Source organism: Musca domestica, unplaced genomic scaffold, assembly GCF_030504385.1.
Source record: "Musca domestica strain aabys unplaced genomic scaffold, Musca_domestica.polishedcontigs.V.1.1 8, whole genome shotgun sequence".
Classification (NCBI taxonomy): Eukaryota; Metazoa; Arthropoda; class Insecta; order Diptera; family Muscidae; genus Musca; species Musca domestica.
The window spans coordinates 2,207,464-2,224,020 of NW_026712409.1; the positions used below are offsets into that span (position 1 = coordinate 2,207,464).

General features: G+C 36.2%; 1 protein-coding gene across 2 annotated transcripts in view; it reads left to right on the forward strand.

The window, feature by feature from the left end:
• Nucleotides 1-2,494: 2,494 nt before the first annotated feature.
• The window catches only part of LOC101897946 (solute carrier family 12 member 6), an 83,705-nt gene continuing 69,642 nt past the window's right edge, over nt 2,495-16,557 (forward strand). The window contains exon 1 of one of the 2 annotated variants that reach the window (XM_005176444.4): nt 2,495-3,368. The gene's annotated coding sequence lies outside the window, so the exon portion shown is untranslated. Of the gene's footprint in view, nt 3,369-15,978; nt 16,349-16,557 lie in introns of those variants that run through there. The other variant, XM_005176443.4, reaches the window with a different exon arrangement.

Here is a 16,557-nt window from a genome sequence, read left to right on the forward strand (position 1 = left end):
GTGGCTATCGTTAGAGCACTCCAGCATTTAAATGTGAATAAATCTTTTGTGTCTCGTACCATCGCTCGGTTCTCGGTTGGCCACCAGAACTCAAGCGCCGACCATGGTGATAGTGTGGTTCGCCATAACAGCCGATGATCGCTCTCTGCTCATATTTATCGACCGTGACATCAGAATAAATGCCGATTATTATCGCGAAAATATTTGGGAGGGTGTACTAAAGCCTTGAGCACGCAAACATTTTGACCTCAGACCTTGGACATTTTAACAGGACTCAGCTTTATCGCACTCAGAACGCGCCACCCAAGAATGGTTACAGAATGAGGTTCCTCGCTTTATTTCCAACGCACAATGGCCACCAAAATCTCTGGACTATTGTGTCTGGAGTATTTTGGAAATCAAGGTTGGCATTAAAAAATACCAAAGTGTCGATCACCTCAAGCAGGCGCTTCGCCGGGAATGGGCCAAAATACCGCAGAGCAATATTCGGGCAGGGTGTGACGGTTTCATTGGCCGTTTGAAGGCCATAATTAGTACCAAATCTAAACAAATCTAAACTTATGGTACAATTTGATGCTATTTCCGACATTATTTGCTTTCATTCAATAAAATTTAAAAAAATGAAAAAAATATGGCGTTTGACTTTATTGCAGTTTTTATCTCACTCTCTAGACAAGGATTGTTATCTATTGCGAGTCTTAAATACCAAATTGGAAATAATTTCGTGGGTAAATGTGACTAGGATTATTAAAATACCGAATATCGGTGGGCACCGTTATATGTGAGCTATAGGAAAATGGGGACCTAGATAGTCAATGTTCTGCTACCGGAGCTAGAATCCATTAAGAACTACAAAAGCCAAATTTTTAGACAAATCCGTAAAAACATTTGGCTAAAATCATCAAAATATGAAATATTGGGAGGTACGTAATATCTAGCTCCAGAATATCGGAAGGTATTTTATGTGGGACTATACGAAAACTTGAACTTATATGTAAAATGTTCCGCCACCGGAGCTAGAACCCCTTACGAACTACAAAAATGTGGTAGGAACCATCAAAAAAAAGGACGGGAGGTACCGTTATATGGGGGTTATACGAAAACGTGGAGAATATAATGACATGGTCGAGTGCGATTGTAAAGACAGCCAAACAACGACGCATAAATTACGCGTTTTAAGAAGTTTCATCAGACTATCCTACTCTTGTGACATGGAAGGTAGGTTTCCAACCGAATAGGCCGAAATTTGGGATATCGACTTCATAATTTGAAGAATAGTATATCTTTCATGCATGGTAGAAGAATACAGAGAGTCGCATCGACACAAGTGCTGGGACAATTTTGAAATTGAAAATTTTGAATGAAGAAACATTGAAGTTTTTAAAAATTGTTGAAAAATGCATTGCATAACACCCCCGATTTGTGTCTTATAAGAAAGCACATAAAAATCTACTTATTTCTGTCAGAACATTTTCTCAAATTTTTGCATGTAACGTCTAACCTGGGAGTTAGGTATTTAGATGGTCTTTAATAATCCATATTATGCCACATCTTCCAAGTCTAACCTAACAATATTTCCCTGGCAAAGGGGCTGTAATTGGGCATTACTCGTCATTAGTAGTTAGAAAACAGTAACATTTGGGCGCCGTTTTATTTTCTGGTTTAGAAGCTGTATACATCTATTTTACGGATTTTATTTATTTATTTTTTATTTATTTTCAATTTGTACAGAAACCTAGCCGACAGGGCCATGGACGGTTCAAAAAACTTCTATACATGACTACTCTAAATTAATTATAATATCCTTAATCCTAGAAGACTTACTTAAAATTAAACACTAAAACAAATTAACAAAAAATGAACAAAATTAACAATTGATTGATGGTTCCAAGAACTCCTATACATGACTACTCAAAACTATTCGTAACACCCTTAATCTTAAAAATCACAATAGAAAATAGTATTAAAAAAATTAACAAAAAGAAAAGATTAGCAAAAATCACAATTCATTTTTGTAATTTTTTTTAATTTATTTTTCGATTTCTGTTGTTGGGTGCTTTTGAATTTCACCTGGCTTCGTTTTTTGGGGATGTATAAAAACACACACTCCCGTTCGAACATGAATATACGTACACACACACACACGTACACTGTCGCAAATTGTGCACACAATACGAAATGTGAAACAAAACAGAGAATTATTTGGGTGCCGCGTTCAAATGTTGTTACTCTGTTGAGTGTTGTGCGGCAAAACGCTACATTGAGAGGAGTATCAGTCTGCTGACATCGCTGCCGACGCCGTCGCCGTTGTCGTCATTGTTGTCGCTCGCCTGTTCCTTGGTAAAGATTCTCATGTTTGTTGTGTTTTGCCACTGAAAAAGGCAAGCGCCACAACATTTCGTTTCGTGTTTTGGTCAACTCAGCCAACAATAACAATAAGAAAATAAAATATTAAAAAAAAATAATAATAAATAAATAATAGTAGTGTTTTAAAGCCCAAGAAGAAGACGAAAAAGCGGGCAAACAAAAACGAGCCACCGAGCGTTCGAACTTGATTAATTTTAATGAATGAAATGGTCTCGATACAGATACAATTCAATTGAAAAGTGAAGTGAAGCAAAGTGACGTGACGACTTGGAAGATAGTAAACGACGACGACAACGTTGTTGTGCCCTCGCGTCAATAGCCATTCAGGCTGAACGGCCAGGCCAGACAAAGGCATCCCATCCATAAAGTGAAGACAAGACGTCTTTGTATGTCTGTCTGTCCATCCCATCCCGTCCCATCCCATGCCAAAACAAATGTCAAGCAAACCATAAATAACTTAAAAGCATCAAAGTCATCATCTCCATCATCGACAACAACAACAAAAGCAACAACGATAACAACTACAGCAAACAGCTGCCACAACAGACGCGCCAACTTATTAAGCCTAACCAATTCAGCAACAACTCAACCCCAACCCCAACCCCAACCCAGTCAATAATAGAAGCAACAAATATGATCTGGTCTTTCGTTTTTGTGAATTTAATTCGAAAATTCCGAAATAATTAAAGAACAAGTGAATGAACAATGAAATGAACAAGGCAAAGACACAAAACGCAACCTAATACTTAAAAAAGCCGAATCAAATCGAGAAATAACAAAAGATAAATAAATAAAAACATATAATTTACAAAAAAAAAGTTTCAATATTGAACAAATATATGTGCGTATGTATCTCTGTGTGTATGTATATGTGTGCAAACATACATAATTAAAATGTGCTTTTAATGAGAACAACGAAGGAGCAGAACCCACGACGTTTCTAACAAGATCTACATCTACAGTGGCAACAACAAATGTTTATGTCTTTCAATTAATTAATGGTAATAATAATTTATTATTAATAATAACAACAGCAACAACAACAACAAACTGAATGAATAGCGTTCAGTTCGGTGACAAAAGATGATTTTATTGATGAGATGAATTATTTGAATGGCCAAATAAATGAATGAGTGTTCAATTGAAGACTGGCCTTCTTCGTGTGTGGGAAACACAGTCTTGTGGTTGTTGCTGCTGTTGTTCTGGGAAGCCCATAAATTTATAGATCAGTGGGAAAACATTTGAAAAAAAAAAATTAAAAATATCAAATTAATAATAAAATACAAATCAAGAGAGCAGAAGAAGAGTTGAAGGGCTCGACTGCATATTTCATAGGATATAACTCTTAATGTATGTATATCAATGTGTATAAATAACCTATTGGGAAATTGAACGGGTTTCGAAGTAGCTTAAGCTAATTTTATAGTAAACACAAATAGTTCCTCTATAGATTATTTGCTTCAGACTAACAGGGCATTCAGCAAAAATTTGGTAGGCGTATCTGCCATTTAAGCTTTTAACCATTAATGGCAACCACATATCCTCTACGTTACCAGCACAGTAAAAAATAAATAGTTATTTCTATTCGAATTCAAAGCCTAATAAAATGAGAAGAAGAAACCACGTAAACCTTTAACTGGTGAGGTGGCATATTTATAACATGGTGGTAAATTTTATCCCTCTAAATTTTACAAAAAAAACAAGTTAAATACCATCAGTCGGCTTTGCCGACAGATGTACAGGCGGGGCCAAACTTTTAATACCCTCAACCTTAGGGTAAAGGAAACATTAGATCCCATTATGACCCACATATACCAATTTTTAGATACATTCATGGAAAAATGTGCCAAAAATCATAAAAATACCGAATATCGGGAAATACGAATATATGGGGCTATACAAAAACATGGACCTATACATACAGTGTTTCGCCAAAAGAAATCCGCGAAGAACTTTGGCAAAAACCATCAAAATACCGAATATCGGGAGGTACCTTTATATGGGAGCTATACCAATACATGCAGTGTTTCGCCAACGAAGCTAGAACCCATTAGGACACAAAAATACCAATTTTTAGACAAATTCGTAGCCAGAACCCATTATGACTAACAAATATCAATTTTTAGACAAATCCGTCAAAAATGTGACAAAAATCATCAATACCGAAGGTACCGTATGGGGACTATACCAAAACGTGGACGGATATATCTCATTTTCAATACCAACCATCATAGACACAATACAAATTATTCTGCTAAATTTTGACGCTCTACGCCAAATAATGTGGGCTGTATCGCGATTTCAACAGACAGACGGACGGACAGACAGAAAGACGGACATCGTTAAATCGACTTAGAATTTTATGCTGATTATGAATATATATACTTTATGGGGTCTACGACGAATATTTAGGGTTAATAAGTTAATATAATAAGTTTAGATTTGTTCGAATTGGTCACCTTTGGCCTTTAAATGGCCAATGAGAACGTCACACGCTGCCCGAATGTTGCTCTGCGGTATTTTGGCCCATTCCCGGCAAAGCGCTTGCTTGAGTTGATCGACACTTTGGTATTTTATGGTGCCAATCTTGCTTTCCAAAATACTCCACACACAATAGTCCAACGGAATGGTATCCGGAAATTTTGGCAGCCAATATGTGCTGGAAATGAAGCGAGGAACCTCATTTGCGTGCTGAGTGCGGGTCAAAATGTTTGCGATCCGAAGGCTATACTATACCCTTCAGAATATTTTCGCTATACTATTCGGCATTTATTCTGATGCCACAGTCGATTAATACGAGCGGAGAGCGACCATCGGCTGTTATGGCGACCATAACACCATCACCATGGCCGGCGCTTGAGTTCTGGTGGCCAATCGAAGGTGCACATTTTCAGCTGACCTCTTTGGCAAGTAAACACGATCATTTTGTTTGTTTTCGAACTGCTGGACAACGAATGTTTTCTCGTCGGAGACGGAGAAAACCAAATTCGGCAGTTCAACACTTTCGGCCAAGCGAAGCAACTCTTTAGCTCTTTTGAGTCTATTTTCTTTCTGTTGCGACGTAAGTTTTTGCACTTTTTGGAATTTCAAAGGCTTTACCCCGAGCTAATTTTTCGATAGTTGCCAAATGAAATATTGCGATATGTTCAGCTCATGAGCCAGTTTCAGGCCACTGCGACGCCGGTTTCGATCAAGTCGCTTCTTTACTTTTCGAACCGTTTCTGTTGCTGTTTTCTTCCGTTCACTTCCTTGACGTCAGGCTACGCTACCAGTATCACGGTAACGAGAGATGGTACGAGACACAAAAGATTTATTCACATTTAAATGCTGGAGTGCTCCAACGATAGCCAGGTTTTGGTGGTTTTCCAGCCAAATATAAAGAAGTCACACTATCACGCTTGAATTCCATCATGAATAACTTTTTTTCTGGAAAATTCTCACCAAAATGCTTTTGTACGATTCTAAAAATATAATAAGCTGTCACTGAAATAATTTTAACAGCTGTCGGACGACTGGCTTAGAAATGACAGCAGTCTGAAGTTGGTTGCAGTTTTTTCATCTCACCCTGTATATATATACCCTCTGTAGCCATATGTTAAAAAAATAAAATGTGAAGGGAGGGTAAAATTTACCATCACCTCGTAAGTTAAAGGTTAAAAGAAGGGATCAGGGTGCTGTTTCGAAAGCAGTTAACGATGCCAAAATATTATTGCAAACCCATTATTTGGTAGTGAGTTTTTTGGTTATGCGGTTAATTAAATACCTTTTTTCTGCAAGAGAGTGACGACAATCCGTCCCGTTTGTTTATTTTTGCTGTGACGGAGACATTTTATTTTTAACAATCCAATTCATTGTTATTTTTGTTTGTTAGGGGGAAGAGTCTAATTTACAGATTTTATTTTTGTTCTTTTGTTTGGTTATGGCAAAAAATCTATATTCATACAAGTTAGGGCTATTAACACCAGGTCGCATTCTTGTATTTATTTGACGTATTTTAGAAAATCAATGATGCGAATCATTGTGAATTAGGGAGACAGCAAACCAATCACCTTTTTTCGATAGGTTTTTGGGTATGTGTGTGTATGTTTTCAAACCGAGCTCTAGATAATTTGTGAAATTTTCCATGGGGATCACATTTGGAAATCCGACGTGGTTAGAAGACACAGAACGTATTATGAGAAATGATTGAACTAAAAATCTGAAATTTGGTAGGAGTCCCCATGACCTTTAACATATTCGAATTAAAAAAAATCTGAAATAATTTTAAGATTAACCAAATCGCATCATGAATATAAAAAATCCAAATGAGAAAATGTTTTTGAAAATGTTTTGAAAATAAATAAAATATACTGAATGTGGATACTAAGAGAGTGAGTAGCCCTAGATATCAGAAATATGGCATGAGGATCATTCTTCATGCCCATGGCATGGGTTTTTGAAAATTCTTACTAAAACGCCTCGAAAATCACTAAAATATACAAAACATCCTACCATTGATATTGAGCTTCCGGCAGTTAGGTTTTATATAATCTCGTACTTAAAGGATACAAAAGTTAGAAAAAAACTTACTCGATATTGACAACAGGAAAACGAGTAGTCCTCGAATTCTGAAAAAGAAAGAATAAAGAAAAAAAAAAACAAAAATTGAAAAGAAATAATATACAAAATATGCTATCATAAATATGAAAAATCCAATGGAAAAAGGTTTTTGTAAATGTTTTGAAATCTCGAAAAGAACTAAAATGTACTGAATATGGATATTAGAAGAGTGGGTAGATCCTAGACATGATATACATATAGATCAGGGTCATTCTTCATGTGCATGGCATGGGTTTTCGAAAATTCTTACTAAAACGCCTCGAACTAAAAGGTATGAAACATTTTACTATTGGTATTGAGCTTTTGGTAATTGGTCTTTATTAAAAGGGTACAAAAGTTACTAAAATTTACTTGATATTGATATGAGAAGAAGGAGTAATCCTCGAATTCTGAAATTTGGTATGGGAGTGACTAATTCTGTGTTATTGAACAACCGGTTATCGAAAATTGGTTCTAAAGAATTTTAAAATTAAGTTTTAGGGATATCCGCGTATCCAAAAATTAAATGTACAAATACTAAAATGTACGAAATAATGCACATAAACGGGTGGAGTTAAAGAAATGTGCCTATCGGAGACAAACGGCGAACTGTACAAATGTATAAGTGTTAAACGGAAAATAAAGACGATTTTCTGCTTAAAGCTTATACAGAACCATTAACAATTTTGAGGACCAAGTATGTTTTGGCGAATATCTCAGAAACTAAAATGTTAAGGCGTATATATGTATAGGTATCGTTAGGGAGGTGATTCCCTCTACATTCCGAATACGATTTGATATTAGCATTTGAAAATACAATTTTTTAAGGACAATGCATGCTATAGCCTTTATCTCAGGATCTAAAAGAGATACGCGAATATTGAACGTTTGAGAGGCGATTCTATTTTCTTTCAGAAAATACCTAAGCCCTTCAATGTAGATTTATATCTGGAAATATTCCGTTTTTGTAAATATCGTTTTTTTTTTTGTAAATTTGACCTATATTTCAGGATCTAAAAAGTGTAAGAAATTTGGGGACAGAGTATAGAAGGATTCAGGAAGAAAAAATAATAGCAAGCCCAAAGCGTAAATTGAAGAGAAGGCCCATTTTAATAATTTTTCTGCGGACCAAACAGACAGATAGGTCGAAATGTCTTGAAACAAATTTCGTCCAAAATCATGGGAATACTAAAACAAATTTTCGGGAAGAGACTTTTCTTTCCGTGGTTGAGGATGTACAAATTTTCAATAGAAAAATACGTTTTGCAAAATGTGCAAAAACTATATTTCGGTCTTCGCTGGAATCAGGGTGAGCATAATTTTTTCGTTTTAGAGTGGGAGCAAATTTCGTTCGAAAACGAACAGATTCGTTTTTCATACCATTGTGGTATTTCTATGTATGTGTATTTTCTCGAAGCAGCAGCAGCAAACGAAAGGCTAAACTGTATCAACAAAGCCCTCTTGCTTCTTCTGTTTTCCTCTTCTTCAATTCCAAACCTACATCAAAACTCGTTTGCAGTTACACAAACACACATATAACAGCAAACAAATTGTTTCACACTCGAGCAACCTCTCCCTCTATTTCGAGCGATTCTCTTCCGGGTCAAATTATTCAAACAACACTGACTCTGGATCTCTCTCACACAAAACAAAAGAGTGAAGAGTGAACTCCGTATACAACTCCCAAACTTCGAGCAATCTCGCTCGTGAGCCAGTTTCACTCCCGAGTGAGAACGAGTAAATCGGCGTACTATATTTGAAGCGAACTTTTCGTCTAAGCCAGTTGAAAACGTCAGCATCCCACTGCTGGAATTATAAAATCATATTAGCTTTCTAATCCCTTGTATACCCTGCGGTATCTGCGGACTTTTATGCATCAATTCGAAAGTTTTTATCAATTTCGAATACAAAATAACTTATTTTGGCCAATCAAATGTAACGTTTTCAAATCAATATTAAATTTTTAAAGATTTTTGGGTCTCAAACTTTCTTCAAAAGAAAATTTCGTGTTAACGCCCTTGTATTCCAGATACCATTAAATCACTAGATTTGACCGGATTCTAAATTCTTTCGCATACCCTAAATCAAATACCAAAAAATGTTTTCAGTTAATCAGCAGTTAAGTATTAAATACTTGGCATTTTGTTTCCCATTAACGTCAATACATATTTATGACACCAGGGAGGGGAGAGATTAAGGCTCCTTACAGTTGTGCAGTTATTTTTCAGTTAAAAACAGATTAAATCGACGATAAACATCGCTCAGACTCAGGGGCCAAGTTAATTTTATGTCTAATCGCAAAATATTCTCGTTGAGTTCTAGAATTAACAACAAAAAACTATAATTTATGACAGTTTCGTTCTTCGGTCTTTTTTCGAGTGATTTTCAATAGCAGAATACACTGAAAACAAACAGTATTATAAAATTGTTTTGTAAATAACACAAAATATCTATGTACATACACATGTTTGTAGGTATGTATGTACAATGTGCATAAGCATGTACCCCGTGCCGGCTGATCGGCTGTCCAAAAGCATGTCCGCTGTCCATATTTAGAAAGTACTCGAACAGCCAATATTTTTCCCCATTTAATTTGACATAAGCATTCGATTTTGATTTTCCCACCTTTGATGATTTATTAAAACGGGGGTGTTTTGGATGGCGGCGCAGATGACGGTGGATGGAGGTGGTGGTGGTAGTTGTGACGGTCTCTTTTCCCGGCCATATGATATTTTAATGCGACCAAACGACCTCAAAAATCTGTTTGGCATTTGCTGATTATTGCTTTTTTTGCTGAAATCTTTTCAAATTTGAAATTCAAAATTTTCTGCCAAAGAAGAATTTCAATGACAGCCGCCTTCGAATGTGACCGGTTGTCCGTCCGTCCACGGTACGTCACCCATTTTCGTGCCAGATTTAGTTGTTTTTTTCCTACATTACATTCGGACAAATTTAGAAAAAACTGTGGATTTTTACAGACGCACACACTCACACACACATACACTCGCTGTCGCATATCTGTTTTCTCCAAAGATTCTCGGTTGGTCGATTTAACCATGCCTACCCGCTAGCAACATGAACTAGTTCGGCATCGGAAACTCGTCGATTCTCAGAGTTACAGTAACTAGTTCCACTTAAGACCCCTCACAGTGCAAACAACTGTAAACTTTAACATGGGGATGTCATACGAGGTAACCAATTGGCTCCCTTTGCATTACCTGTAGATGGTACTTTACTAGTTCCAGGTTTACAGTCATATACCAGTGACAAAAGACTATTCAAAGTGGTTCTTGTTCGTAGAGACCTCATTCAAATGTTCGTTTGGTTTTTTCGTGGTGGTTTTTATTTATGCACAACTGTCGCTTCTTTGCATTACTTGGGGACGAAAAGGTGTCAATTGGTTACCTTTGCATTACTTGGGGACACATTTGGTACTAGTCCGGCTTATATCTAGTATAGGACTGGTGAAATTGAGTTAAATGTAATTTTCATTGCCAGCGGGTATATTTCGTGATTTTCGAGAACATATAAACAATGTAAACGAAGCGGGAGAGAGAGAGAGTAAAAGAGTGAAGTGTGCAAGAGAAGAGAGCATTACGAGACGAGAAGAGTTTATTATTTTTGGCTGAAACACTTTTCTGTTTTTGCACAGCTGTTCCGTTCCCGAGGCCATGCGTTCCAAATAAGATCATTCGTTCGTTATTCTTTTAAGCATTGGGTCAAGGACGGCACCACAGTGGTGTAGTTGGGGAGCAACTGTTGTTCAGTAGCGAGTGGCATATTTTGTTGTCAGCTAGGAGAAAGTAGTGATAAAAAATCGTAGCGATTGGCTTCAAATTTCAGATGAGGGAATTCAAACATATTTGAATGAAATGAAAATTGGATTTTGGAATGGAATACATCGATTTCATGTGAAATTCTGAATTGTTAAAAATAAAAGTGAATATTGAAGGAAAATTTCGAAATTACGACTGACTGCTCCACTAATGACATAACATGCCATACCTTTAATTACATATCAAGTAATCACTTGGAGATGAATAACTCATTACAATGTAATTGAAAAAAACTACATTTATTCCATAAAAATGTTCTCTGGCCATGAACATATTACGAAGTAATGAGTGACCGTGGCACAAAACCGATAATTGTGAGTCCTATTCTCATCGCCAGTAGGGCGTGGCGAAATTCGACATAAATTCACCTCAACTCATCCAAAAATGGAACAAATCAGACATCGAACATATTTTATGACTTTTAGTAGACAAGACTAACTACTTATTTCGTGTGTGTCAGTAAGCTAAATTGTAAGTAGTTATAACTGCTAAAAATTTATTGATGGACTTTCTTCATTTAGTCATGGACGTACGTCTGGGTCCAATCGAAACGGCAATTTCATATGGCAATTTATGCTTTGGAAATTGTTTCGAAATGCACTTCTGTGTACGTCCCGGTACTTAATAATCAGTTTTTATACCCTTCACCATACAAAGTATGCAGGGTACATTAAGTCCGTAATTCCGTTTGTAAATCATTGAAATAATAATTTTAGACATAACGAAAGTATATATTCTTGATCAGCGTAAAATTCTAAAACGATTTGGCCCAGTTTTTCCGTACGTCTTTCCGAATAAAGATAGAAAGCTAAAATTTTGCACAGATCAGCCTTTTGTCTGCAGGCAGGACAAGTTTTGAGATGGGCTATATTGGCCCACGATATCGTGTCCTCCGATACCTTTCTATATTCGGTATTTTGATGATGGTAGCCAAATTGTCTGAAAATCCACAAAAGGAGTTCCTTCTAAGTACTTTATCCCCCGGAAGGGTATTGTCTATATAGGTCCACGATATCGTGTATATCCCTCATATAACGGAACCACCGTATATTCGGTATTTTGATGATTTTAGCTACATTTTCAATGGAATTGTCTAAAAAGAAGTTCTTTCTAAGCACTCTACCCCCTGGCAGAAAAATGTGAAGTTAGGTCCACGATGAAGTTAGGTTACATATAACGGTACCCCCCCAATATTCGATATTTTGACGATTTTAGGGACATTATTCACAAGAGTTGTTTCAAATTTTGCATTTTAAATTCGAAAAGGGTACTACAGCCTATGACCAAAAATTACGTATGCAGGCCCAGGTCTTAGTATAGCCTCCATATAACGGTAATTCCCAATTTTCGGTATTTTGATAATTTTAGCAACATTACTCTCCGGAGTTGTTTCAATATTCGTATTAAGAGTTCGTAATGAGAACTACAGTCTATAACAGAAAATTGTCTATGCAGGTCCAAGTCTTCGTGTAGGCCCCATATATCAGTATCTCCCTATATTCGGTATTTTGACGATTTTAGGTACAATATTTACCGAATTAGTTTAAAATTTCATATTTGAAGTTCCTAATAGGTACTACAGCTTATGACAGAAAATTGTCTATGCTGGTCCAGATCTTCACATAGCTCTATATAACGGTACCTCCCTATATTCGGTATTTTGACGATTTTAGGTGCAATATTCACCGGAATTTTTTCAAGTTTCGTATTTGAATATTGTAAAGGCCTATGACAAAATTTCCCTATGCAGGTCTACGTCTTCGTATAGACTCCAAAATAAAGGCTATATTCGGTATTTTTATGATTGTAACAGAATTTTTCTAACGGATTCTATTTTTTTTGAAAATTTCCAAATTCGTTCCTATTGGTGGAGGGTATTCAAAGTTGCGCCCGGCCGAACTTACTGCTATTTTACTTGTTTTTCTGAAAATAGTGTCAAGGTTAGAGCAGGAAACTACCTGAAATAAGTATTTACATACCTATATCTGCAATAAAGAATTGTTGTTGGGTTAAATTTATGACATGGCCGCCTATGCTTTCTGCTAAGCTTTATGACATGGTCGTCTAATCTGGGTTCTGTTCCGAAGCCATTCTTGAGCTTCTGTTTTTTTATGTTTCAACATATTTTTTTTTTTCAACTCATTTTTTCACATTAACAACGACCTCGAATAGATGCAACATCAAAGGTTATTTTGCTTGAACATGTTTTCTAATGTGTGTTTGACAATTGCAAATACCTTTAGGGTATGGATATATCAGAGGATATTATTCAGTGTTTAAAAATGTCCCTAAGCATACACATACCCACAGACAACACATATTCTTTAATACTAATTTATGTATGGCCGTTTACACAAAGTTTCTTTAAGGTATTTTCACTTTTGCTCAGCGTTCGAAAATAAACAGTATGGTACTGTACCGTAGTGTTCTGTACCGTTCCGAGGTGGAGTGGTACACTAAGATAATGTACCGTACCGGAGCACAACCATTAAAAAATATTTTAGTGATACTGTACCGGAGCACAACCAGAATCGTACTGTACCGCAGTCGGAGCACTAAAAAACGTAGTGTTCCGCAGTCGGAGCACTACGAAATTGTAGTGTTCCGCAGTCGGAGCACTACAAAATCGTAGTGTACCGCATGGCGGAACATTAAAAAAATAATGTATCGGTAGTGTACCACATATGTGTTGTTTACGATTTGTGAGAAAAATTAGATGTTTTATGTTTTTGATAATGCAAAAATTACTAGCATAATTCAATATTATGAAAATAAAAGCTGGATTTATTTTATTTGTCATGTATGTTTAGATTGGTTGCAAGATTGAAGAAAGTAGAAATATATGGGAATAGGTAGAAAGAATAAAAAAGGACCAAATCTGAAGTCATAATTTGTATTTAACCATTCAAAATTGAAATTTTCCACGAAAAAGGGTATTTTAGTGGTTGCATTGTAATGGGTTATTATGCAAATAATTTACCTGCTATTTTGTGGTACCGAAAAATGAATGAGTGTTGGTGTAAAAAACTAAATATTTTACAGTGTATGGCTGAGTTTTATGATTTCGATTTTTTAATGTGGTCATGTGCTACACTACGATTTTTTAATGCTCCGATTGCGGAACACTACGTTTTTTTAGTGCTCCGACTCCGGTACACTACGATTTTTTAGTGTTCCGACTGCGGTACACTACGATTTTTTAGCGCTCCGACTGCGGTACACTACGATCATCGTTGTGTTCCGGTACAGTATCACTAAAATATTTTTTAGTGGTAGTGTACCGGAACACTACCGCTAAAAATTTTTTTAGTGATACTGTACCGGTACAGTACACTATGTTAGTGTACTGTTTATTTTCGAACGCTGCTTTTGCTATATGAGTATGGAATAGAAAAAATTAGAAATATTAAAGAAGAGTATTGGTCTTTGAAAGTCCAAAATAATGACTTTATTGGTTTTTGAAGATAAATATTTAAAAATCCTGGAAATACCTCTATTGTTCCTTGAACATTATTTCATTATTTTAAGATCCAGGATTGGACATCCAAAAAAATCAAAAAGTTGAACTCGCAACGTTTAGGAACATCATGGGTTGTTACAAGCCTTTCATCTACATCATCGTAGCTTCGGTTTTGTTGTCGGATGCGCACACTCTTAGCCGGGTTGCTTGGTAGTGAGAAAACTAAGTTCTTTTGCTTTATCATTTTTTTAAGGAATAACCCAATATTTCCAACTTACTGGTAATGCAGAAGGTGGTTTGTTTATATTACATTGTAATGGGTTTTAGGCTTATGTAGCTTTCCAGTATTTGCCAGGTAGGATGGCCAACGTGTTTAATTTGAGGATTTACAAACGGAATGACAAGATTACTTTAGCTTAAAAAATACTTTGGAACTCCCAAACACCTTAAATCGCAAGAATCCTCTGCATGGGTTATTTTTCAAAATATCAGTTTATACTGAGGATAAGGCGACCTCTTGCACAACAAGAATCTCAAATGCCAAATTTCAGACACTTGGTTGGAAATTGACACATTAATACCGAACAAGAGGTCCAATATAGCTACGTCGACATGTAGTATTTTACAAAACTCAAAACAAAATGCTACGAAATATTTCAAATGTAACAATAAACTTAAAATCCCCCCTGCAGTGCATAGTTCAGACGAGGATAAAAAACTAATACCCAGTGATAGCTATGAGAGAAAGAACAGACACGACGACGAAACAAACTTACAAACCCCGCGATTGACAATCGAACAGAATCGAAATGTTGTTAGTATTTTTAACTGTCTGCAGTCAGAACGAATGGTTGGATGGCTGGTTGGGTTGGCTGTCTGTTATCATTATTGTTCTGGGGCGATCATATGCGATGTGCGATGTGACGTTGGCCCGAGTCTTGCGTCTGTGTGTTGGTTGGTGTGCATAACTATTTTCGTTCGTCCGAGTAAACATTGAAAACAAAACACTTTCACGACCGAAATATGCAATATCGCCTTTTTCCCTCACACAGTCCCTGGCGATTGGATATCAATTATCCCCCCACCGCACCCCTTTGGCCCAGCGCTTTTCCGATAAAGTGATGGACATACAAAGTTAATGGGAATTGGGTGTAAAATTGTTTTTCTTTCAATGCTGTTGTTTTTATTGTTGTTGTTATTATTATTTCTTTTAATATTTCTTAATTTCCAGTATAATTGTGTGCGGTCGGCCGGTCGGTTGGTTTCATGTGTCGTCGTGTCTGTCGCACCCGTTAATGCATTCGTGAATACGCCTCGGTCTGCTCCTTCTTATTCTGCTTCTTCGTTTTCGCTGTTTCAATTTGTGTAATTATTGTAGTAATAAAATACAAATACAAAAACAAAACCAAAAAGCACTGAAACTGAAACAGCAACAACAACAACAACGCAACACAATTTGTTTTTATTTGGCTAACCATTTAGACCTAAATCTAGAGAGGCTAAATAACGTCATCAATATCGCTGCCGGCCGCGATTGTGTCCGCACTGCTGTGCTCCGTACGCTCCGTGTTCCGTGTCTGAGCAGTACAACAGCGGGGCCAGTGAAAACAGCAACTCATTCGGCCGTTCGTGGTATTTCGTATTACTCATGCGCTTTTCGTGACATTAGTTTTCGCATAGACGTTCGTTAGAAAAGTTGTTGTCTTTTAACAGTGAAAAAAAAATTAGGAAAAATTATAAAAAAAATAATAAATAAATTATAATAATAAATTACAGAAACAAAAAGCAGATTTTCAACTCCCCAAAAAAAAATTTAATAAAAATTATTACAGCAACAAAAGTCCCGCGATTAGCTAAGAAAAGTGAAATATAAATATTTGAAATCTCAGCTTTACGAATACTTGAAGTTTAAACGTTGATACGGAAATTCGGTTTACGCGCAGATTTCGCACGTCTCAATGAAGCATAAGAAAAATTAAAAAAAAAAAAATAATAATAATAATCCAAGAAAAAAGTGTCTAAATTTTAAAAGTGTTGCCGCCTTAAGAGCCTTTATTTAAACACAAAAAAGGCCAGCACCTGCCGCAAAGGATTTGTGTATGTAAAAGTAAGGAATTTAAATATTTTATGAACATTTAAAAAAATAAAAGAAAATCAATCGGTTCCTTTTGCCATTCTGCTGTGCTACTACCAAACGAATCGCTGGCCATTTACTTGGCTGGCCGGACGATAGTTCCTTAGTCAGCATTTTTTTATTTTTTTTTCTACTTTTTCGTGTAGTACCTCTACTTGCGTATGTTAACCATTCACAATTTG